This window comes from Panulirus ornatus, chromosome 5 (genome assembly GCF_036320965.1).
Source record: "Panulirus ornatus isolate Po-2019 chromosome 5, ASM3632096v1, whole genome shotgun sequence".
NCBI classification, from domain to species: Eukaryota; Metazoa; Arthropoda; class Malacostraca; order Decapoda; family Palinuridae; genus Panulirus; species Panulirus ornatus.
Window position 1 is genome coordinate 33,439,310 of NC_092228.1, and position 25,384 is coordinate 33,464,693.

Below are 25,384 nucleotides of genomic sequence, written 5' to 3' on the forward strand. Positions count from 1 at the left end.
AAGGGAATGTAATGCCATATAAACTGTTTGAAATATTTCTAGCTAGAAATAGGAAAGAATCCGGAAGAAGATACGTTGTTGTATTTACAGTGGATAAAGAAATAGTTTGCCTCACGAATAACATGAAATTTTTCAAGGATTTTAGTCGAATATTAAAGTCGAATGAGTGTTGGAGGAAGGAGAGACTCCCAAGTAAAATTTGTTTGGTCTCTTGGAAAAATGGCCTCAGAACTACGATGGCTGTACAACGAATTGGAGAAAAGGGTTATCATAGGGGATGAAGGAATATATGCCTCTATTCACGCAGCAATAACTTAACCTATAGGCTCAGGATATATAGAAAGATCGCCCTAAGAAAGGCAGTAATCTTTCCATGGAAGGTCAGACAAATGAAGATCTTTTTATAGTTACCTCAAAATACTGTGATGTAGGGTGGCCAATTAATGGAGGATAAAATGACTGTATACACTTGATCGCCTGAGACATCATCCATTAACCATTACCTCAGCAGACACTTATATCATCTCAACTTCGCTCCAGTTTCGTAAAACTTGACTCATCGGAAAGACATTAGGCCACTTTAGATCTAGTAATGATGTCTTCTTTACGTTGTCATTTTAATGGTCTGGTTATAGTGTGCCCTCTTACTGTGTCTGATCTGGGAGAGCCACCCTTCTTTACTACAGCCATCATCATCCCCAACATTATACCGTAATACACATTCATGTCTGAGTTTCCTTACATGATTACTCCAGACCGACAAGTATTATAACTTACTGATTCTTTCATGTGGTATTCTACGTGCCAACATATGTTAGTAGTTACAGAGTAACAACAAAGTCATAAATACTATTTGTGTCTACATTTCATGAATGTTTGCGGCAATATGATGCCTCAAGGAGTATGAGAATATCACTAGAGCAAAAACTAACAGCCAGCGGGAGGTTGTGAGCATACAGAAATATCTCTGTAAATAGATATGTGAAGAGATAGCTTCATCTGGCGTACTATGACTATCTTCTTTGTGCGTATTTCTAGATTCTCACATACCCATGATATGGGTTGTCTAAGCATATCCTTACTTCTCCTGGGAAGAGTAACATAACACCATCACCAGGATGATCTAGATCATCAGTGTACAATATGTAATGTCACTTGAGACGCTGATCACTTCACAGGATCCCTTGCGTTAAGAATGGATCATTTCCATTATTATCGTCAGTAGTATTGTCATTATTACTATTATCATTCCTATTACACGTAAGTTAATACACACACACACACACACACACACACACACACACACACACACACACACACACACACACACACACACACACACACACACACACACACACACACACACACACACACACACACACACATCCACACACACCCACACCCACACCCACACACACCCACACACACACACACACACACACACACACACACACACTCATAAGTCACATACATAGGAAGGAATGGTTTGGTAAAAGATGATAAAAAGCAAAAGAATTCAAAATTGTCGTGACGAAGATATAGACGGCACTCCAGCCAGCCAGCATTTGCAAGGTGCAAGAGTGCAAAGAACGAGTACATCAGGATAAAAACAAGGGATTAAGAATCTTTGAAATGAATATATTGGAAGGATCGATAAAATCTACAACTTTTCCAAAAACTTATTAGGTTTTCAGATAACAACTAATTAGACTAAGAAATTCAGAAGGAAGAAGTCGATGTAAGGATACTCGAGAAACTGAGTAACAAATTCAAAAGATTTTCCCCATTAGAAAACATTGTGGCAACAACACCAGTGGGCTGGAATTAGGAAATTTTAGAAAACATTGAGATATCTAGAAAAGATCAACAGAATTCTAGGTGTTGACCCGTATGAGATTCATGGACCTGATGAAGTCTTACCACAGTGCTGAAGATGTATGCACATATTCCAGATAAACCTCTGGAAAGGCTGCTCAAGATGTCGCTGTATAGAGACAAAATACCAAAAGAGTGGAAAAGGACATTATTCCTGTCTATAATTAACGAAACCCGAAAGAGGCAATGAACTACAAGCTGGTCTCAAATAGGAAGTTTGGTTTGTAAGGCTTAGAAAAGATAATCACAAAGCAAATGAATGACTTTCTAAATAGGAAAAATTACTCATGTGATGAACAATGTACAAAAGGTAAGGTTGAGTGGATGTTTGTATCTTGACTGCCAGAACGTTTGACACTGTGTCACATGGGAGGCTGATTACGAGACTGGATCACCAGGCAGGAGTATGGGGAAACTCATTCAGTGGACAGAAGATTATCTTAGTGAAAGTGAACAAAGAACGCATGACAGAGGACCTCTCTCATAATGGGTTGAGGTCACCAGCCGATGCCGCAGGGTTTTGTTTTGGAACCATTACTCTTCTTGACCCATGGTAATGACTTGCCAGAGGATATAGACTCTTATTTGAATATGTTTGCACCAGATACAAAGGACATTCGTGAAATGAAAAGCACGGATGATTGCATCAACTTATAAAAAGAACTTGACAGACTCCAAAGTTTGTCTGATATCTGATTGATGAAGTTTAAAAACTCGAGTAAATATAAAAAAGTGAGAATGGTTCGTAGCGAAGGAAGGCCTCGCTGTGGTTATCATCGAACAGAAAATAAGCTACAGTAAGTTAGTTGACATTGTCCCTGACCTGTCGCATGTATCCCACCTAAGGCGAGTAGTTAAGGACACAAACTGTCTGCTGGTAAGTACTAGAATTCCACTGAAGTTCAGGGATAAGACAGTTTTGAAAACCTGTTCACAGCAGACATAAGACCGAAACAAAAATAAGCTTCTCAATTTCGGTCACAACACCTAGAGAAGATGCGAGGAAATGGAGATCGTTCAGAAGATAGCAAGAAAAAATTATTAGAGTTAGAGAGATACGTTACAGGGAAAGGCTGGAGGCACTAGAATTGACTTTTCTCTTTAAAAGTTCATATCTCTTGGACATCTGTTATTCTACCCTTGAGCAATGGACTACAGTCCCTTTAAAGAACTAACTACCAATGTCTAATGAGTCTGATGAATGTGTTTCCCTGAACAGTGTATGTACTCCATTAGTAGTTGTGAATGTCAGTGGACACAAAGCCACTGAACTGCACCCCAGTGCCACGACTAGAGAAAAAAATGGCAGCAGCCTTAGGCTCTCGGTTTGGTTGTGGGATGGGCCCATGCAAGGATAGATCGTGGGAGATCAACCGGTGGTTGAATTTGACGGCTGACTTGTTCCATACTTGACTAGAATTACTAAATTAGTGGATCATAAAACTTTGAAACAATGTACGTGCATACTGAAGAACACATCAGCAGTACAACTCTTCTTTGAAACAATCAATCTAGATATGCCAAGTAGGTTTCCAAGCCTGGGTGGCGCAGTAGGCAACGCGTGAGTCTCATAATCTCAAGGTCGTGAGTTCGATCCTCACTTGGGGTAGTTTTCGGAGTTTCATGTCGGGTGAACAAGATGCAAGTGTTGTGGTAGATATATTATTGGAAGCATTGTGTCTTACCTCATAGTGTAGAATAATTATCAAGTTGTCTTGTTCTTATGTAACTGATCACTCCAACTGCAGAAAAGGAATCCAGATTTCCAGTGCCAGATTAACGCATGGGCCACCTTGGCCCGGGTCTTGGAGTCCGGCCTTACAGGGGCCCCGCTGGTCATCCAGGTAAAAAAGATGCAGCTCGGAAAACTGGTGGAACAGAGGCTGGTATGCAATATACAATATGGTGGCAAAATTTGACATAAGACATATTTCATAGAATCTGTGGAGACCGCAAACATCACCTGGTCCTGGGCTTCACTAAACATTAATCCGGCTCTGCAGGTTCCTGACTGGAAGTCAAATATCTTAACCGTGAAACTGTATTGATTCCTTCACTTACTCCTCGTTCACTTACTGACCCACTCACTCATTCAGTTTCTCTCTTTTGGCCCTCGTGACAGGGTTTCTCGGAATCACTCACCAAGAGTAATCAGGAGTCACTACAACACAAGCTTTTATTGTAAAAATTTATGTTTCGGTTAGTTGATGATAACGTACTTGATAACTATTGTATTCATTTACTTAGACATTCTCTCTCTCTCTCTCTCTCTCTCTCTCTCTCTCTCTCTCTCTCTCTCTCTCTCTCTCTCTCTCTCTCTCTCTCTCTCTCTCTCTCTAAGAAGATAATCCTTCCCATGCCGGGAATCGAACCCGGGCCTCCTGGGTTAAAGCCAGGTATCCTAGCCACAAGACCACACGGGACTGGAAGGGTCATGTGTATGTGAACATCGCTCACCCACTCACTATTTCATCCATTCTCTCTGTTCTCTGGAGCGTATGGTTATTCACCTAAGGTTCTGTATTGATAATCAGCTGGCAGACGTTACCTGCCGAATCTAATAATAAACTCATACGACAATATTAGATTATGTTTTAATTGACGTGAATAATGAGGACCACAGCCTGACAACTATCACCCAGGAAATAACATGTATATTACGCACACACACACACACACACACACACATACACACATATCACCCATTTCATTTCAAACACAACCATCCTCTTCCGTACGTTTTCATCTATAGTCCACGCCTCGTATTTATAGCAGTGTAATAGTTAGCATTACTAATCATGAGTCAGCAGGGGCCAGCCCGGGGTAGGACATGCATGGGTTTGAATCCTCGGTGTGGCAGTCAGCTGACCCAACTCAAGTGTCCATCCTTCCCTCGGGACTGATCAATAATTGGGTACCTGGCTTATGGTGTGAATCTGCCTCTGTATATGTGTGTGTGTGTGTGTGTGTGTGTGTGTCTGTGTCTGTGAGTGTGTGTGTGTGTACATGCACAAACAGGAACAAAGACTCAGTACATATGTACTATTCACATGAAACAGATGGAAACAATCACCACAGGCCGTATGAGACACGAACCTAGACCATCGAAATGATAGACCAATGAGCTACTCCTCTCGTCCACCACGGGACAAAAGCATTCCATAGACCAGCCTATGGTCCAGTGGGATCCCCCGTTACCTCACCTCACGTTAACTCTCACTGGATCATAGGCTGGTCAGAGGTGGACAGCTCCCGTGGTGGCCGAGCGGCTTAGCTCACAACACTGTCATTTCGATGGCCAAGGTTCCAGTCCCGTGCGTTCAGTGGTGACGGTTTACATATACATATATTCATAAAAAAGAGCTCAAAGCATACACCTGGTGCACATACTTGGTCGTACTAAACCACACTGGGTGTGAGGCTCTGTCTAATGCCAGAACTTAGACCCCGGAATATCGTTGGTCCAGCACTAGACACATTTTGCAGGAGGGTTGTGTGTTTATGTGTGGGCGTTTGTTTGTCTATCTTGTCTAAATATGCCTGCCTGACTGTTCACTCCGATTACCATTAATTTCACGGGTCAAATGACATGACAATGTATCCATCAAGAGTATCAGTCTCCCAAGTTTCCTTTACTAATTCATCGTATTCCTGAAGCTTAAAGTTCAATATATGAGAAGCTAATGACCTTCATTATCTAGTAAAGATAACATTACACTAATGCCAGTCATCTACGTCAACAGGTCTCATATACTTCAGTTGTAAAGGACAGTCATCAATTATGTCTTGAGGACTCACAAAACCTTATGTGGCTGTACACAGTATAATTGGTTGCATCATTCTTGTATCAATTGATACTTTATAGAGGTGCAATTTGGTTTTGAATTGCTCCTCTCTAAATCTTTACAGTTTCATGAGCTCCGCTCTCACAATAGCCGCTATAGATTGAATATGATGGTTCATCCGTAGGTGAACATCATAATTTAGGCCCAGTACAGTGTTGGTATGTGAGATTGGTATGGGTAAATGACAGTATATACGGGAGTGTAAGTAGACATTACTTATGTTGTATCTCTGACTTACGATTAAGTAAGATATGTTGGATTTTGCAGGATTTGACTTAATCCTCCATTTCAATTCCCAAAGCGAAACGTGGTCAATTTCCTCGAGAGTTCTACTGGTTAAGTGTGCGAGGGTTCTGGCTCTAATCAGTTGGGTAGCGTCATCTGCATATTGGAGAATGATGGAGTCCGAGTGTGTAGGATTGGGAAGATCATTTGAGTAGTGTGTAAAGAGTGGGGGCCAGCACGGAGCCTTGAGGTACACCAGCGTTGAGGGGGAAGTAGTTTGAGTAAGAGTTTCTGTATATGATTCGGGTTTTTCAGGTGCTAAGGTTATTAGAAAGAAGTCTAATGGTGGATCGTGCGAATTGAAGTTGGGTGCTTAGTTTGTACCTCAAGCCATCATGCCAAACGGTGTCAAAGGTTTTCTTATCATCTTTTGTATGTCCGCGTGTTGATTTTTATGTAGTTGGTGATTATGTTAAGTTCATCTTGTGTGGAGTGATGTCGAAAGCCAAATTGTTTGTGTGAGAGTAGGTTGTTGTTCGTTAGGCGTTGTCTGAGTCTGTTGTTTAAGATTCTTTCAAATGTCTTCCAGATGGACTCAGGTAAGCTAATGGATCTGTAGTTAATTGGATCTCTGATTTATTGGGCTTAGGTATCATGGTGGTCGTTGCTGTTTTGAAATTCGCTGGGATTTAGCGTGAGGTTAGTGCTGCGTTGAAGAGGGAGGTTATGGCTTTGATAGTGTTGTCAGGGAGCTGGGTAAGTAGTTGGGAACCAATGCCTGAGATACCTGGGGCTACTTTGGGGGATTTCAGTAGAGGGATATGACCTCGCTCGATCTTATGGGAGTTGTGAGTAGGTGGTCGTCTGAAAGGAATTGCAGGTGTATCATTTGTTCTGGGTAAAAGTGACTGGATCAGTTTTCTATATGTTTTGTGACAATTTGAGTGCTTTCGTACGTCAGAGGATGTGGGGGATGTGGGTGAAAGATACCCTCCCAGTATTTTTGTAAGATGTTGGCGATGTCTTATGGGTTATGATGTTGAGTGCTATCATTTAGTCCATTAAATCTCTTTTGGGTATTCTTTGAGTTTTCGGATTCGGCTCTAAAACTCCTGAGGGGATCTGATTCGGTGTTCTCCTGCTGTGGTGATTAGAGATTTCTAGTGTCTATTGTGGTCTTATTTGAGGCTGTTGAGTGCGTGGTTTCGTAGGGAGGTGAGGTCCCGCCGTACTAGACACAATCGATGTGTGTAATTCTCAAACCGTCGACGGTAGTACGAGAGGAGTCCTGTTGTTTTGTGAGATGGAAAGGTGTATCTTGTGGTAAATGGGGATTTTGGGATAGATGCGTCAGCTGCGTGTGTGATTGTTTGGTGTATATATTCTATTTCTGTGTCTATTAGTATTATTGGGTGATTTTCATAGTTTGTTGTGTAAGTGCAATTAGAAAGAGTGTCTTTGAAGTTGCGCTAGTCTGCTTTTTTTTTAGTGGTAGTGTGAGGGTGGTGGGACGGGGATAGGGTTAGATGAGAGGTGAAGAAAGAGAAGGATGTGGTCGGAAACACACAGTGGTTCTGAAGACAAAAAGTAATGAAGATAATTACTGGCTCTGTTCGAGAAGACAAGGTCGGGTCTGCCCTTTCCTCCTGGGCCAGTGAAGATGGTATGAAAGAAAGGTCCTAGGAAGTGGAGACGTTTGAAGGAGCATAAAGCGAATGGGTCATCACCATGAGAATTGTTTCTGTTTTGGTGGAAGGTTCTGTATTGGGCGTTGAGGTCAGCTACAAGGTAGACTGGGATATGAGTGTGATTGATTACTGTCCAAAGATCGTGGAGTGGAATGTTAGTGTTGGGTCGAGAGTATGTAGTGCAGAAGACAATGAAGCCATGTATTGTCTTTACTGCTAGAAAGTGTTCGAGACGCCATGAAGTGGTTATCATTCGTGTTCGACAGCATTGCGTATAAGAATGACGACTCCCTCGTGTCTACCGTCTGAAGACTGTCAGGATGTATATCCGTAGTGTCTAATTCTACACCCATTAGTGATACATGTGCTGTTAATTATCAAAACATCGGGTCGTTTCTCTTCGAGGAGAGTGGCAACCAGGTGACGGCCATTGTGGTAGATGAGTACATTAAACTGCAAGATTTTACGCATTTTACGATTTTGGGAAGTTTATCTTTATTTTGATTCTGTGGTCGATGACTGTCATTGGCATTCCGTTGAGGGTCTTCATGTGAACTTCGGTGGAGGTTTGTCTGGTCTTGGGTCGGCAACTTCCTGGGAAGGGTTAGGGAGGGGGAGAGTCATTGTGGACGAGTCGAATGTCGACGTTGTAAGTAGGTAGGTTGTCTGGTGAGTCGGCAGGGTCAGGTTCTGTGGCTCCTCTGGGAGGGTTAGGTGCGAGAGGAGGGGAGGTGGAGGGGAAGGAGGGGGGAGGAGGGGAGGGATTGGGAAGTGGAGGATCGGGAGGGACGGTGGGGGGGGGGAGCGGAAGTTGTGATGGTGAGTGTGGAAGAGGAACTGGTAAGTGGAGAAATGGATGGGTTGTTGGTGTTGAGTTGAGGGGTAGTGGATGGAGTTGTGTTAGGGGGTGCGGGGGAGGTATTGGGAGGGTGACAGGCTGTGTTGCTGGGGGAGAGTTTGAAGTGTTACTGGAAGTATCCTGGGACATATTTGCGTTAGGGGTCAGGGAGACGTGTGACAGGAGCCTGGGAAGGATGGCTGTTGGCGGGGGAGGTGAGGAGTTCGGGTGGAGTAAGTACATTGGGCAGGTTGATGTGTGCTGGCAGCAAGTCGAAAATCCTGACAAATTCAGACTTGTCTTCCTTGCTCAAGAACAGTGCTTTGAGGTAGCACGCATGCATCCTTCCTTGTAGAGTGAGGAGGTCGGAGGAGTTTGTGGTTGGGATAGGAGAAGCTTGGGTGGCAGACGGAGGTGCAGCAGCAACTGCTGCGTAGAGGTGAGGGTTTGTAGAAGGGGACGAGCTGGAGGTTTTGAGAGATTGTCGCGCCGAGCGGAGTTGCTCATACTTTCGTGGGCATTGCCCGGATACAGCAACGTGTTGACCTTTACAATTAACACAGGTTGCTGCTTAAGCCTTACACTCACGAAAACCGTGATCAATTTCCGCACATTGACTGCATGTCTGGCGCTGAGGTTTGCAGTTCTTAGTCTCGTGTCCGTATTGTAGACATTTAAAACCTTGTATATCGAGGTACTGGTCGGGTTTGTAGTATTTGGCAGGCACTGAGATCATGGGAAACAAGATTCCCCGGGAGAGTAGGCGATCTCTCTCGGTCGAGTTAGAGCATTGTATTTTAAGTGATCTTGAAGTGTTCAGTTTGAAAACGTTGATGACATTAATGTCACTGTTTTCTTGATTTATGGCTTCAGTTATCTCTATGTAGTTAAGGGACAAGATAGATGCATTAATATTATTAGCACTATCGATGCATCTAGCTTGAAGGGGGTGGTCGTAAACTTGGATAGGATCTCATCTGGATCGCTATCCTTGCTTAAATATATTTTATATAGATATTTATTTGTAGGGGATTGAATAACCCTACTGGGACGGACCTCAGTGGTCATAAATACAATCGTTAGTAATTCGAACGTGTAACGAGGGGGGGGGGGACTTTCGGTTTTAATCAATTCTAAATGAACGTCAGGAGGCATGATGGCATCAGTGTCCTAATGCCGAGGAAACGTAGGTGAGGGACCACAACCCCACTCCAGGGAGGACCCTGCACTATCACAGGGTAACCCAGGAGGCTCGGCGGGAGTGGTAAGAGTGTGAGGGTCTCAACCCCGTTAGGTGAGAACAGGTCCACACCAAGCCTCCGCTCCTCAGGAAGTAATTTTCCTGAATGGGATGGGGAAGCTGGGGTAGAAATTGCTCAAACCTAACGGTCGAGAGATGTTGGATGATGGATGGTAAAAAGATAGAAAAAAGCACGAGAGAAATGGACTGGAGGCAACGTAGGGTGGAGAGTGAGTTGCCTTTATATCCCACACTCTAGCCAAGGTCAGTCTCTCTCTGGTGTTCACTCGCAAAGCATCGCATGGTGCCACGGACGGCAGTTGCGGAGTGACAGGGTGAGCTACACTGTGTTATAAACGTATTATGGTGATACAGAAGACTGCAGCATGGAGGGGCAACCAGGGACATATTCTCCGTGCAGCGAAACCTCCTCAAACAGTTTTCACAACAGGAGACTGACAACAGGAGACAGAAGGTCATAAACACAAGAAAAACCCTTCAAATGTCCTGAGTGTCAGAAAAGCTTTACGAAATATGTCTATCTTCATAGGCACATGAAATTACATACTTTTGACAAGACATATTAGTGTAAAGAATACCAGAGTACCTTCTCCCGAAAGAACAACTTAGTGTTGCAGATGAAAGTTCACATTGGACAAAAGCAATATCAGTGTTCAGAGTGTCAAAAGTATTTTTCTAAAAAATGTGATTTAAAGAAACACTTGAGAATCCATACTGGTGAGAACCCATACCAATGTTCAGAATGTCAAAAAAGTTTTTCTTCTAAAAGTAGGTAGTGACACACCTGAGAGTTCACACGGGCGAGAAGCCATACCTATGTTCAGAATGTCAGAAAAGTTTTTCTCAGAAAAGTAGTTTAGTGACACACCTGAGAGTTCACACGGGCGAGAAGCCATAGCAATGTTCAGAATGTCAAAAAACTTTTTCTCAGAAAAGTAAATTAGTGAGAACCCGAGAGTTCACACGGGCGAGAAGCCATACCAATGTTCAAAATGTCAAAAAAAAACTTTTTCTCAGAAAAGTAATTTAGTGACACACCTGAGTGTTCATACAGGCGAGAAGCCATACCAATGTTCAGAATGTCAAAAACTTTTTCTCAGAAAAGTGATTTAGTGAGACACCTGAGAGTTCGCATGGGCGAGATGCCATACCAATGTTCAGAATGTCAAAAAAGTTTTACTTTAAAAAGTGGGTTAGTGACACACCTGAGAGTTCACACGGGCGAGAAGCTATACCAATGGTCAGAATGTCAAAAAAGTTTTTCTCAGAAATGTAAATTAGTGAGACACCTGAGAGTTCACACAGGCGAGAAGCCATACCAATGTTCAGAATGTCAAAAAAAGTTTTTCTCGAAAAGTAATTTAGTGAGACATCTGACAGTTCACACAGGCGAGAAGCCATACCAATGTTAAGAATGTCAAAAACAATTATATAACAGGTAATTTAGTAAAACGTCTGAGAGTTCACACAGCCGAGAAGCAGAACAAGTAAAAAGAATATCAAAAAAACCTTTTCTGCTATAAGTACTTCAGTGACACATCGAAAGGTTACACAAGCGAGGAACCATAATAGTGTTCAGAATGTCAAGAAACTCTCCCTGGTAAAAGTGCTTTAATCAGACACCTGAGAGTTCACAAGGCGAGAAGCCATACCGGTGTTCAGAATGTCAAAAACAATTTTCTTGAAGAGGTGATTAAGGAAGACATCGGAGAGTTCACACAGGGTAGAAACCATGCTTATGTTCAGAATGTCCTAAATGTTTCTCCCGAAAAAGCAGTATAGTAAAACGTAAGGTAGTTGAACGCATCCAAGATCTCATGTTGTGAGAAGAACCGGCCACGACCCGCGTGTAGTGGAGCGACCCATGACGTCACACATCTTTCCAAAGATCACAGAGGACCTCACCAGGGAGGTCAGGCGCCAAACAGGTGAGACGCCACACTGATGAACAAATGATATTGTTTCATCTCTGGTATTATACTAGTATTTTATATAAAATAATATATATATATATATATATATATATATATATATATATATATATATATAAATCTAAAAGCTCTTCACCATTTCCATTTACAACACTGAACACTCCATGTATACCAATTATTCCCTCAACTGCCACATTACTCACCTTTGCATTCAAATCACCCATCACTATAACCCGGTCTCGTGCATCAAAACCACTAACACACTCATTCAGCTGATCCCAAAACACTTGCCTCTCATGATCTTTCTTCTCATGCCCAGGTGCATATGCACCAATAATCACCCATCTCTCTCTGGTGAAGAGCTTGTAGATTTATGTGCTGAAAAAGGACTGGTGATTGGGAATACCTGGTTTAAAAAGCGAGATATACATAAGTATACGTATGTAAGTAGGAGAGATGGCCAGAGAGCGTTATTGGATTACGTGTTAATTGACAGGCGCGCGAAAGAGAGACTTTTGGATGTTAATGTGCTGAGAGGTGCAACTGGAGGGATGTCTGATCATTATCTTGTGGAGGCTAAGGTGAAGATTTGTATGGGTTTTCAGAAAAGAAGAGTGAATGTTGGGGTGAAGAGTGTGGTGATAACAAATTAAACAACCATGCAGACATCACACACCCCTGCCGCAAACCTACGTTCACTGAGAACCAATCACTTTCCTCTCTTCCTACACGTACACATGCCTTACATTCTCGATAAAAACTTTTCACTGCTTCTAACAACTTGCTTTCCACACCATATATTCTTAATACCTTCCACAAAGCATCTCTATCAACTCTATCGTATGCCTTCTCCAGATCCATAAATGCTACATACAAATCCATTTGTTTTTCTAAGTATTTCTCACATACATTCTTCAAAGCACACACCTGATCCACACATCCTCTACCACTTCTGAAACCACACTGCTCTTCCCTAATCTGATCCTCTGTACATGCCTTCACCCTCTCAATCAATAGCCTCCCATATGATTTACCAGATATACTCAACAAACTTATACCTCTGTAATTTGAGCACTCACTCTTATCCCCTTTGCCTTTGTACAATGGCACTATGCATGCATTCCGCCAATCCTCAGGAACCTCACCTTGAGTCATACATACATTAAATAACCTTACCAACCAATCAATAATACAGTCACCTCCTTTTTTAATAGATTCCACTGCAATACCATCCAAACCTGCTGCCTTGCCGGCTTTTATCTTCCTCAAAGCTTTTACTACCTCTTCCCTATTTACCAAATCATTTTCCCTAACCCTCTCACTTTGCACACCACCTCGACCAAAACACCCTATATCTGCCATTCTATCATCAAACACATTCAACAAACCTTCAAAATACTCACTCCATCTCCTTCTCACATCACCACTACTTGTTATCACCTCCCCATTAGCGCCCTTCACTGAAGTTCCCATTTGCTCCCTTGTCTTACGCACTTTATTTACCTCCTTCCAGAACATCTTTTTATTCTCACTAAAATTTAATGATACTCTCTCACCCCAACTCTCATTTGCCCTCTTTTTCACCTCTTGCACCTTTCTTTTGACCTCCTGTCTCTTTCTTTTATACATCTCCCACTCAATTGCATTTTTTCCCTGCAAAAATCGTCCAAATGCCTCTCTCTTCTCTTTCACTAATAATATTACTTCTTCATCCCACCACTCACTACCCTTTCTAATCCACCCACCTCCCACGCTTCTCATGCCACAAGCATCTTTTGCGCACTCCATCACTGATTCCCTAGATACATCCCATTCCTCCCCCACTCCCCTTACTTCCATTGTTCTCACCTTTTTTCCATTCATGTACTCAGTCTCTCCTAGTACTTCCTCACACAAGTCTCCTTCCCAAGCTCACTTACTCTCACCACCGTCTTCACCCCAACATTCACTCTTCTTTTCTGAAAACCCATACAAATCTTCACCTTAACCTCCACAAGATAATGATCAGACATCCCTCCAGTTGCACCTCTCAGCACATTAACATCCAAAAGTCTCTCTTATATATATATATATATATATATATATATATATATATATATATATATATATATATATATATATTTTCTTCTTCTTTTTTTTGCTTTGTCGCTGTCTCCCGCGTTTGCGAGGTAGCGCAAGGAAACAGACGAAAGAAATGGCCCAACCCACCCTCATACACATGTATATACCTACGTCCACACACGCAAATATACATACCTACACAGCTTTCCATGGTTTACCCCAGACGCTTCACATGCCTTGATTCAGTCCAATGACAGCACGTCAACCCCGGTATACCACATCGCTCCAATTCACTCTATTCCTTGCCCTCCTTTCACCCTCCTGCATGTTCAGGCCCCGATCACACAAAATCTTTTTCACTCCATCTTTCCACCTCATATATATATATATGAGTGAGGAAAGATTGACCAAGAGGATATATGTGTCGGAGTTGGAGGGAAGAGGAGAAGAGGGAGACCAAATTGAAGGTGGAAAGATGGAGTGAAAAAGATTTTGTGTGATCGGGGCCTGAACATGCAGGAGGGTGAAAGGAGGGCAAGGAATAGAGTGAATTGGAGCGATGTGGTATACCGGTGTTGACGTGCTGTCAGTGGATTGAATCAGGGCATGTGAAGCGTCTGGGGTAAACCATGGAAAGCTGTGTAGGTATGTATATTTGCGTGTGTGGACGTATGTATATACATGTGTATGGGGGTGGGTTGGGCCATTTCTTTCGTCTGTTTCCTTGCGCTACCTCGCAAACGCGGGAGACAGCGAAAAAAAAAAAGAAAAAAAATATATATATATATGTATACATATATATATATATATATATATATATATATATATATATATATATATATATATATATATATATATTTATATATATATATATATATATATATATATATATATATATATATATATATATATATATTTATTTATTTTCCTTTGTCTCTGTCTCCCGCGTTAGCGAGGTAGCGCAAGGAAACAGAAGAAAGAATGGCCCAACCCGCCCACATTCACATGTATATACATACAATTCCACACACGCAAATATACATACCTATACATCTCAATGTACACATTTATATACACACACAGACATATACATATATACACATGTACATAATTCATACTGTCTGCCTTTATTTGTTCCCATCGCCACCTCGCCACACATGGAATAACAACCCCCTCCCACCTCATGTGTGCGAAGTAGCGCTAGGAAAAGACACCAAAGGCCACATTCGTTCACACTCAGTCTCTAGCTGTCATGTAATAATGCACCGAAACCACAGCTCCCTTTCCAAATCCAGGCCTCACACAACTTTCCATGGATTACCCCAGACGCTTCACATGCCCTGGTTCAATCCATTAACAGCACGTCGACCACGGTATACCACATCGTTCCAATTCACTCTATTCCTTGCCCTCCTTTCACCCTCCTGCATGTTCAGGCCCCGATCACTCAAAATCTTTTTCACTCCATCTTTCCATCTCCAATTTGGTCTCCCACTTCTCGTTCCCTGCACGTCCGACACATATATCCTCTTGGTCAATCTTTCCTCACTCATTCTCTCCATGTGCCCAAACCATTTCAAAACACCCTCTTCTGCTATCTCAACCACACTCTTTATATTTCCACACGTCTTTTTTACCCTTACATTACTTACTCGATCAAACTACCTCACACCACATATTGTCCTTAAACATCTCATTTCCAGCACATCCACCATCCTGCGCACAACTCTATCCATAGCCCACGCCTCCCGACCATACAACATTGTTGGAACCACTATTCCTTCAAACATACCCATTTTTGCTTTCCGAGATAATGTTCTCGACTTCCAAACATTCTTGAAGGTTCCCAGAATTTTAGCCCCCTCCCCCACCCTATGATTCACTTCCGCTTCCATGGTTCCATCCGCTGCCAGATCCACTCCCAGACAACTAAAGCACTTTACTTCCTCCAGTTTTTCTCCAATCAAACTTACCTCCCAATTGACTTGACCCTCAACCCTACTGTACCTAATAACCTTGCTCTTATTCACATTTACTCTTAACTTTCTTCTTTCACACACTTTACCAAACTCAGTCACCAGGTTCTCCAGTTTCTTACATGAATCAGCCACCAGCGCTGTATCATCAGCGAACAACAACTGACTCACTTCCCAAGCTCTCTCATCCACAACAGACTGCATACTTGCCCCTCTTTCCAAAACTCTTGCATTCACCTCCCTAACAACCCCATCCATAAACAAATTAAACAACCATGGAGACATCACACACCCCTGCCGCAAACCTAAATTCATTGAGAACCAATCACTTTCCTCTCTTCAACACGTACACATGCCTTAAATCCTCGATAAAAACTTTTCACTGCTTCTAACAACTTGCCTCCCACACCATATATTCTTAAAACCTTCCACAGAGCATCTCTATCAACTCTATCATATGCCTTCTCCAGATCCATAAATGCTACATACAAATCCATTTGTTTTTCTAAGTATTTCTCACATACATTCTTCAAAGCAAACACCTGATCCACACATCCTCTACCACTTCTGAAACCATACTGCTCTTCCCTAATCTGATGCTCTGTACATGCCTTCACCCTCTCAATCAATACCCTCCAATATGATACATATATATATATATATATATATATATATATATATATATATATATATATATATATATATATATATATATATATATATATATTCTTTTTTTTTTTTTTTTTTGCTTTGTCGCTGTCTCCCGCGTTTGCGAGGTAGCGCAAGGAGACAGACGAAAGAAATGGCCCAACCCACCCCCATACACATGTATATACATACGTCCACACACGCAAATATACATACCTACACAGCTTTCCATGGTTTACCCCAGACGCTTCACATGCCCTGATTCAATCCATTGACAGCACGTCAACCCCGGTATACCACATCGATCCAATTCACTCTATTCCTTGCCCTCCTTTCACCCTCCTGCATGTTCAGGCCCCGATCACACAAAATCTTATTCACTCCCACGTCAGCGTGGTAGCGTTAAAAACATCGGACTGGGCATTTTAGGGAATATCCTCACCTGGCCCCCTTCTCTGTTCCTTCTTTTGGAAGATTTAGAAAAAAAGAGAGAGGGGAGGATTTCCAGCCACCCGCTCCCTCCTCTTTTAGTCGACTTCTACGACAAACAGGGAATCCGTGGGAAGTATTCTTTCTCCCCTATGCCCAGGGATATAAAATAAATATATATATATATATATATATATATATATATATATATATATATATATATATATATATATATATATATATATATATATATATATATATATATATATATATATATATATATATATATATATATATATATATATATATATATATATATTACCCCTGGGATAGTGGAGATAGAATACTTCTCACGTATTCCCTGCGTGTCGTAGAAGGCGACTAAAAGGGAAGTGAGAAGGGGGCTGGAAATCCTACCCTCTCATTTTTTTTTTTTTTAAATTTTCTAAAAAGAAAGAAGAGCGAAGGGAGCCAGGCGAAGATATTCCCTCAAAGGCACAGTCCTCTGTTCTTAACGCTAACTCGCTAATGCGGGAAATGGCGAATAGTATGAAAAATATATATATATATATATATATATATATATATATATATATATATATATATATATATATATATATATATATATATATATATATATATATATTTATACATTTATATATATATATATATATATATATATATATATATATATATATATATATATATATGTATATATATATATATATATATATATATATATATATATATATATATATATATATATATATGTAACTAACCTTTTCTCTGTTTACCAAATCATTTTCCCTAACCCTCTCACTTTGCACACCACCTCGACCAAAACACCCTATATCTGCCACTCTATCATCAAACACATTCAACAAACCTTCAAAATGCTCACTCCATCTCCTTCTCACATCACCACTACTTGTTATCACCTCCCCATTTGCGCCCTTCACTGAAGTTCCCATTTGCTCCCTTGTCTTACGCACTTTATTTACCTCCTTCCAGAACATCTTTTTGTTCTCCCTAAAATTCAAAGATACTCTCTCACCCCAACTCTCATTTGCCCTCTTTTTCACCTCTTGCACCTTTCTCTTGACCTCCTGTCTCTTTCTTTTATACATCTCCCACTCAACTGCATTTTTTCCCTGCAAAAATCGTCCAAATGCCTCTCTCTTCTCTTTCACTAATGATCTTACTTCTTCATCCCACCACTCACTACCCTTTCTAATCAACCCACCTCCCACTCTTTTCATGCCACAAGTATCTTTTGCGCAATCCATCACTGATTCCCTAAATACATCCCATTCCTGCCCCACTCCCCTTACTTCCATTGTTCTCACCTTTTTCCATTCAGTACTCAGTCTCTCCTGGTACTTCCTGACACAAGTCTCCGTCCCAAGCTCACTTACTCTCACCACCCTCTTCACCCCAACATTCACTCTTCTTTTCTGAAAACCCATGCAAATCTGAAAAGATGAAAGCCGGCAAGGCAGCAGGTTTGGATGGTATTGCAGTGGAATTTATTAAAAGAGGGGGTGACTGTATTATTGACTGGTTGGTAAGGTTATTTAATGTATGTATGACTCATGGTGAGGTGCCTGAGGATTGGCGGAATGCGTGTATAGTGCCATTGTACAAAGGTAAAGGGGATAAGAGTGAGTGCTCAAATTATAGAGGTATAAGTTTGTTGAGTATTCCTGGTAAATTATATGGGAGGGTATTGAGTGAGAGGGTGAAGGCATGTACAGAGCATCAGATTGGGGAAGAGCAGTGTGGTTTCAGAAGTGGTAGAGGATGTGTGGATCAGGTGTTTGCTTCGAAGAATGTATGTGAGAAATACTTAGAAAAGCAAATGGATTTGTATGTAGCATTTATGGATCTGGAGAAGGCATAAGATAGAGTGGATAGAGATGCTCTGTGGAAGGTATTAAGAATGTATGGTGTGGGAGGCAAGTTATTAGAAGCAGTGAAAAGTTTTTATCGAGGATTAAGGCATGTGTACGTGTAGGAAGAGAGGAAAGTGATTGAATATCAGTGAATGTAGGTTTGCGGCAGGGGTGTGTGATGTCTCCATGGTTGTTTAATTTGTTTATGGATGGGGTTGTTAGGGAGGTGAATGCAAGAGTTTTGGAAAGAGGGGCAAGTATGAAGTCTGTTGTGAATGAGAGAGCTTGGGAAGTGAGTCAGTTGTTGTTCGCTGATGATACAGCGCTGGTGGCTGATTCATGTGAGAAACTGCAGAAGCTGGTGACTGATTTTGGTAAAGTGTGTGAAAGAAGAAAGTTAAGAGTAAATGTGAATAAGAGCAAGGTTATTAGGTACAGTAGGGTTGAGGATCAAGTCAATTGGGAGGTAAGTTTGAATGGAGAAAAACTGGAGGAAGTAAAGTGTTTTAGATATGTGGGAGTGGGTCTGGCAGCGGATGGAACCATGGAAGCGGAAGTGCATCATAGTGTGGGGGAGGGGGCGAAAATCCTGGGAGCCTTGAAGAATGTGTGGAAGTCGAGAACATTATCTCCGAAAGCAAAAATGAGTATATTTGACGGAATAGTGGTTCCAACAATGTTGTATGGTTGCGAGGCGTGGACTATGGATAGAGTTGTGCGCAGGAGGATGGATGTGCTGGAAATGAGATGTTTGAGGACAATGTGTGGTGTGAGGTGGTTTGATCGAGTAAGTAACGTAAGGGTAAGAGAGATGTGTGGAAATAAAAAGAGCGTGGTTGAGAGAGCAGAAGAGGGTGTTTTGAAATGGTTTGGTCACATGGAGAGAATAAGTGAGGAAAGATTGACCAAGAGGATATATGTGTCGGAGGTGGAGGGAACGAGGAGAAGAGGGAGACCAAATTGGAGGTGGAAAGATGGAGTGAAAAAGATATTGTGTGATCGGGGCCTGAACATGCAGGAGGGTGAAAGGAGGGCAAAGAATAGAGTGAATTGGAGCGATGTGGTATACCGGGGTTGACGTGCTGTCAGTGGATTGAATCAAGGCATGTGTATGGGGGTGGGTTGGGCCATTTCTTTCGTCTGTTTCCTTGCGCTACCTCGCAAACGCGGGAGACAGCGACAAAGCAAAAAAAAAAAAAAAATATATATATATATATATATATATATATATATATATATATATATATATATATATATATATATATATATATATATATATATATATATATATATATATATATATATTAGAAAGTTTGGATGAAAAGAAAATCGTCATTTTTTAATGTTTGCACTGGTTTATAAGTATGTTTGATCTATCTCTGGGATTGATTTTTAATATTAATGCCTATACGAGAATACTGTTTAGAAAAATACAAAGGTATTATCAGTGATACATAGTCCAACTGTATTATAAAGTATATTACAAAACTACATACCATAAGAACATGAGAAGTAAGGACACTGCAAGAGGCGTATTGGCCCGAGCTAGGCAGGTCCTGAGTCTGTCCACAAACCAACTGCCTGTACCCATAAACACATCCAACCTTAGTTTAAAGCTAACTAAAGAACTAACTTCAACTACTGTACATGACAGCTTGTTCCATAAATCTACTACCCTATTCCCGAACCAATATCTACCCACATCCGACCTGAATCTATCTATATCCATTATTTTTGGTCCTACCCAGTGGCGTCATTCTAAGAACTTTATTCATGTTACCTCTATGTATCGTCTTCACCTATTCAATAACTTCATTCACATCCCCTCTAGACCTTCCCCTCGTAAATGACTGCAAATTCAGCCTTTTTTACCATTCTTCATAAGTGAGGTTTCTAATTCCTGGAATCATTTATGTTATTCGCTTTTGTGCTCTCTCTCTCTCTCTCTCTCTCTCTCTCTCTCTCTCTCTCTCTCTCTCTCTCTCTCTCTCTCTCTCTCTCTCTCTCTCTCTCTCTCTCTCTCTCTCTAATAATCATTATGAACTGCCCAAAACTAAACCGCATGATTCAAATGTGAGTCTCACCAATTCAAAATAATGTTGTAATAATACTCTAGGAGTTTCATTGCTAACAGTCCCATTAATGAACCCAAACAAACTATTAGCCTTATTACACACTTTAATACATTGTTGCCGCGGCTTAAGATCCTCGCTCACTCCACCGGAAGTACGTGGCATTGTTGATCTGACTAAAATGTAATGGCAGACCTGAAAATACACACACGCACACACACACACACACACACACACACACACACACACACACACGTACAAATTCACTCTACCTCTCTCTTTTCATTCCTCGTATCTTTAATTTTTTTGCATTATACACAATAACTACTTCTATATTTGTTCTCTTTACTCGTATATTTCAATAAGCTAAATTAAAGCTTAAGTCCATGTAATTTGTTTAGTAAATGAGATCTTTTTCTCCTCTGTGTCTGTTGGACCCGAGGAAAGTAAAACCATTTCTCATTATGGACAATAGTGTTCTAGGGTTAAGTAAGCAATGGTTTCATCAATATAGACTTTGGTAAAGAGAAATTGATATTAAATCTAAGAAGTTCATGATCAGGCAAATAAATGATCCTAGCCCTCTTAGCAAAATCTAATCTATTATTTACATTATATGGCGAGATTCTTTTCCCTTTAACGTAGCTGAGATGCCCCTACCCTCAAAAACTTTCATTGACTTAATAAAACTTTGTTGACAATAACGTTTTCCAAGATGCTGAGGCTGATTCTTATTGAAAGAAATTCGGTTTAGCCATGATAAATTCCCTCTCTCACATTCTCAGTAACTTATTCATGGAATACTATGAGATTGAGATCCAAACTTCCGTTAGTAACAGTCCAAAAATATGGTTAAGATATGTTAACTATGTGTGGTCCTTATGGCCATCTTACCAAGATCATGATGTTTTCTTTAATGAATTACGATTCATCCCACCATCAAGTTTAAGACTAAATGGAAACACAAAGGCAAATCACCCTTCCTTAATGTGGTGATAATTAGGTATTTTCATTAGTTATCCTTTAAGATCTACAGGAAGCCTACCAGTGCTGAGAGTTATATTCATTATTTTTCAGGATGTGGGAAAACAGGATCCCAGCTCCAGGTGTGGTGTGCAGGAACAGTTCCCCAGTGCTACGTCTGGTGTGTGAGGGACACAATACCTATGTGTGAGATGTGATGTGTGAAGGAACGCCATGCCCAAGCAGAGATACGGAACTCTTATCACAGTATCCTCATCCCGGTACAAGTTTGCGGTGTGTGGGACATAGTACTACCTGCCAGGTCTGGTATGTGAGGAACAGAGTACCTCAGTGCCAGTGCAATACTGGTGAGCGTGAGATAAAATGTCTTAGTGTCAGATGTGGTGTGTGGTGAGACAGCGCCCCAGTGTCAGTGTAGATGTGGTGTTACACCGTCCTAGTGCCTTGTTGGTGTCTGGTAACACAGTACCCCAGTGTCGGTGTAGGTGTGGTGGTACAGCGCTCAAGTGCCAACACTACCTTCCTTCACCACCTACGTACACTACTCACCCTCAGTGCCGACCTACAAGACCTTCCTTCACTACGGTGAGGTGTCTGGTGACATCAGTACCCCAGTGTTAGTGTAGGTGTGGTATGGTAGTACAGAACCCTCGTGACAGGTGTGGTGTTTGGTGAGACACTACCACAGATTTAGTGTATGTGTGGTGCCACAGGACCCTTGTGCCAGGTGCAGTGTCTAGTGACACAGTACCACAGTGCTAAGCCTGTTGTGTAGTGACACAATCGGCAAGCTTCTCTGCAGGTCTGGTTTACAGAGACACGTTGCCAGTCTTGATGTTTGAGGACAAACTATCTCAACATTAAGTCTGGTTTATGGGAAATTCATTATCTTGTACTATCCATGATGAGTGTAGAATACAGCAGCCCAGTGCCTGGTCTAGTGTGTGGTAGGCACACTGCCTCACTCCCAGGTTTGGTTTATAGTAACACAGGTGTCACTCTCTTGCTCACATATGATCATCTCTGGTGGGTGTCTGCGGCTTATGTAACTTTATGTCCACAACCTTTTGATCATATCCAAACATTATGGCCTCAGTAAACCGTAAACTGTGCAAGAGATTGCTTGATTTGTAAAAATTCTCACTATAAGAGTATCAATAATTTTGTAAAAAAAAAAATTGTTGATTTACCGTGTTTATTGTATTAGTGATATGTTATCAAACAAATGAATTACCTTTTATTCAATCTCTTTTTTTTTTTTTACTTGCCTGATCAGTAGTGTATGTCATTTCACTTGCATCTCCATATGAAAGCAACAGCAGGACACGTGTTATTTTCATTGAAAATTAAGTATACATAGTGGTAAATACAGACGTACAGTACAGTACATGTAGAGCCTCAACATTAAGCCAGGAGAGCTCAGGTTACTGGCTGCAAGCAAATGTGACGAAACTCCTGAAGGAAAGTGACTTTTCCCTAAAATAAGCTCACTGTAGGTAAGTTGTCTGTTTATTGCCATTAGACTGTGTAGAAAACCTTAATACTTATGTGTGGTGGTAACGAGTGGCAACAGTTTGCAGTGTTACACTTGTCGCTGCACCTAATACTAATATTGAACTGTGCATTGTTTTACTGTCATTGGTTCATGACATAAAGTATTGTAGATATTGTTAATGTTCGGAGGCTACGTAACTAAATGTCAGAGTCTGAGAAAGCATCTGTAGAAGATATCATGTGATTGCTATTTCTCAATCTTGGTTTGATATAAAATAGATAGACTTCTTTGTCTAATACGCAATTCCATGGTATAATCTTTAATAAAAACATGATAAATAATGTAGGCGGTAATGTTTGACCTTAGTTAAAGATCATCTTAATATTGTGATGAATAAAATGTACCCGATGGGAATGTCGATTTCATTTTGCATAGATTAAAGATGAGCTTCGTAAGAAAATAACAGTAGGACAAACACCAGAGAAAGGCGACAGATTTTATGATCAGTTTGCAGAAATTTGTGATGAACAAGATTCTGTCGTAAAAGACTTAAGTGCAAGGTTGGGGCGAATGTCTCTTTCCACCAGCTTCGGGTGCGGATCCACGTAGATTTGCTTGATAGTTCCATTATCCAATTACTTGAGAAACCTGCTCGTTTTTTGATAATGTTGAAGATTGAGGTAAGTTTGTTACAATTCAATAAATGTTATTTCTTTTATCAAAAGAAAGATTATTGTCTGGATATCCATAGAAAAAACATCTCAGTGATTGTATGAGTGAACTGTACATACATATCTAGGTGTAGGTGGAGGCCAGTATAGAGCGCACAGTGGGTAAAATACATCAACATAGGAGAGTGACGGGGCAAGGCGAGCGGGCTCAGGCACCCCAAGGGTACACTCCCTTCAGAGGTGGGTCTAGGATACATTAATTACAGTATACTAAGTGATACTGATAGTAACATAGATAACAACGTTTGTGTAACACACAGAAGGTATAACACGACAGACAGTATACTGATAGTAACATAGATAACAACGTTTGTGTAACACAAAGCAGGTATAACACGACATACAGTATACTGATAGTAACATAGATAACAACGTTTGTGTAACACAAAGCAGGCGTAACACGACATACAGTATACTGATAGTAACATAGGTAACAACGTTTGTGTAATACGAAGGAGGTATGACATAAGTCATACAGAATATCATCTTAACATTGACATATATACATGGGTAAGTGATGAAACATTCTAGACTTACATTATATACATAAAGATACATTTATACAGAGTATAAATGTGTATTTGAAATAGTGCACAATATGATGTACAGTCGTTAGCAATGATAGCAATATAATAGGTCAAAAGTAATGCGTATGTCAACTGAACTGGTAAGACTGTATGAGGGAGGAGTAATGGGACGTGGAACACAGTAGAGTGACGTGAACTGTTAACTGTTTTCAGGTGCAAATGGTGATTAGCACTAATATCATAAGGGAAAGTAACAATGATTTTTATTCGATCAGAAGTAATCACAGAAGTGTGAAGGCAGCGATATCACTGGCCAGGGAAGGTTGGGTGAAAACGGGGTATGGGGGTTGGGTCTCTGGGCGGGGCAGCAGAGGGAGAGGGTGAGTGTCTAGAGGTCACAAGACATGACAATTTTCCCGTAAATGTTGCTTGTTCATGTTTGTCACAGTTGCTGTGTTTGTATGTAATATATGTTACACAGAATCTTGCATGGACCTCCACAACGGACACTTGCTAATAAAGTGTTATGTAACATAATTATTAAGTGAGGAATGACAGCTGCTGTACACCTTGGACAGCTGGTCTTACCAACACCACGAAATATTACGTTACTTAACATTCGTTATCACTTATACAAAACATACTACCGGACCGCCTACACATCAAGATGTCGACCTGAACTCTCTCTCTCTCTCTATCTCTCTCTCTCTCTCTCTCTCTCTCTCTCTCTCTCTCTCTCTCTCTCTCTCTCTCTCTCTCTCTCTCTCTCTCTCTCTCTCTCTCTCTCAGCCTGATGCTTGTATTGCCCCTCAATGGACCTCTCATCGTCACACAAGACTGTCCATCTTCAGTGAACATGACTGTGAGAGAGATATACACATCAGATACTTTTACCAATGAACCGGT

General features: G+C 41.0%; 1 pseudogene; it reads left to right on the forward strand.

The window, feature by feature from the left end:
- LOC139748654 (uncharacterized) overlaps positions 1-25,384 on the forward strand; it is a 152,463-nt pseudogene that overhangs the window by 56,247 nt on the left and 70,832 nt on the right.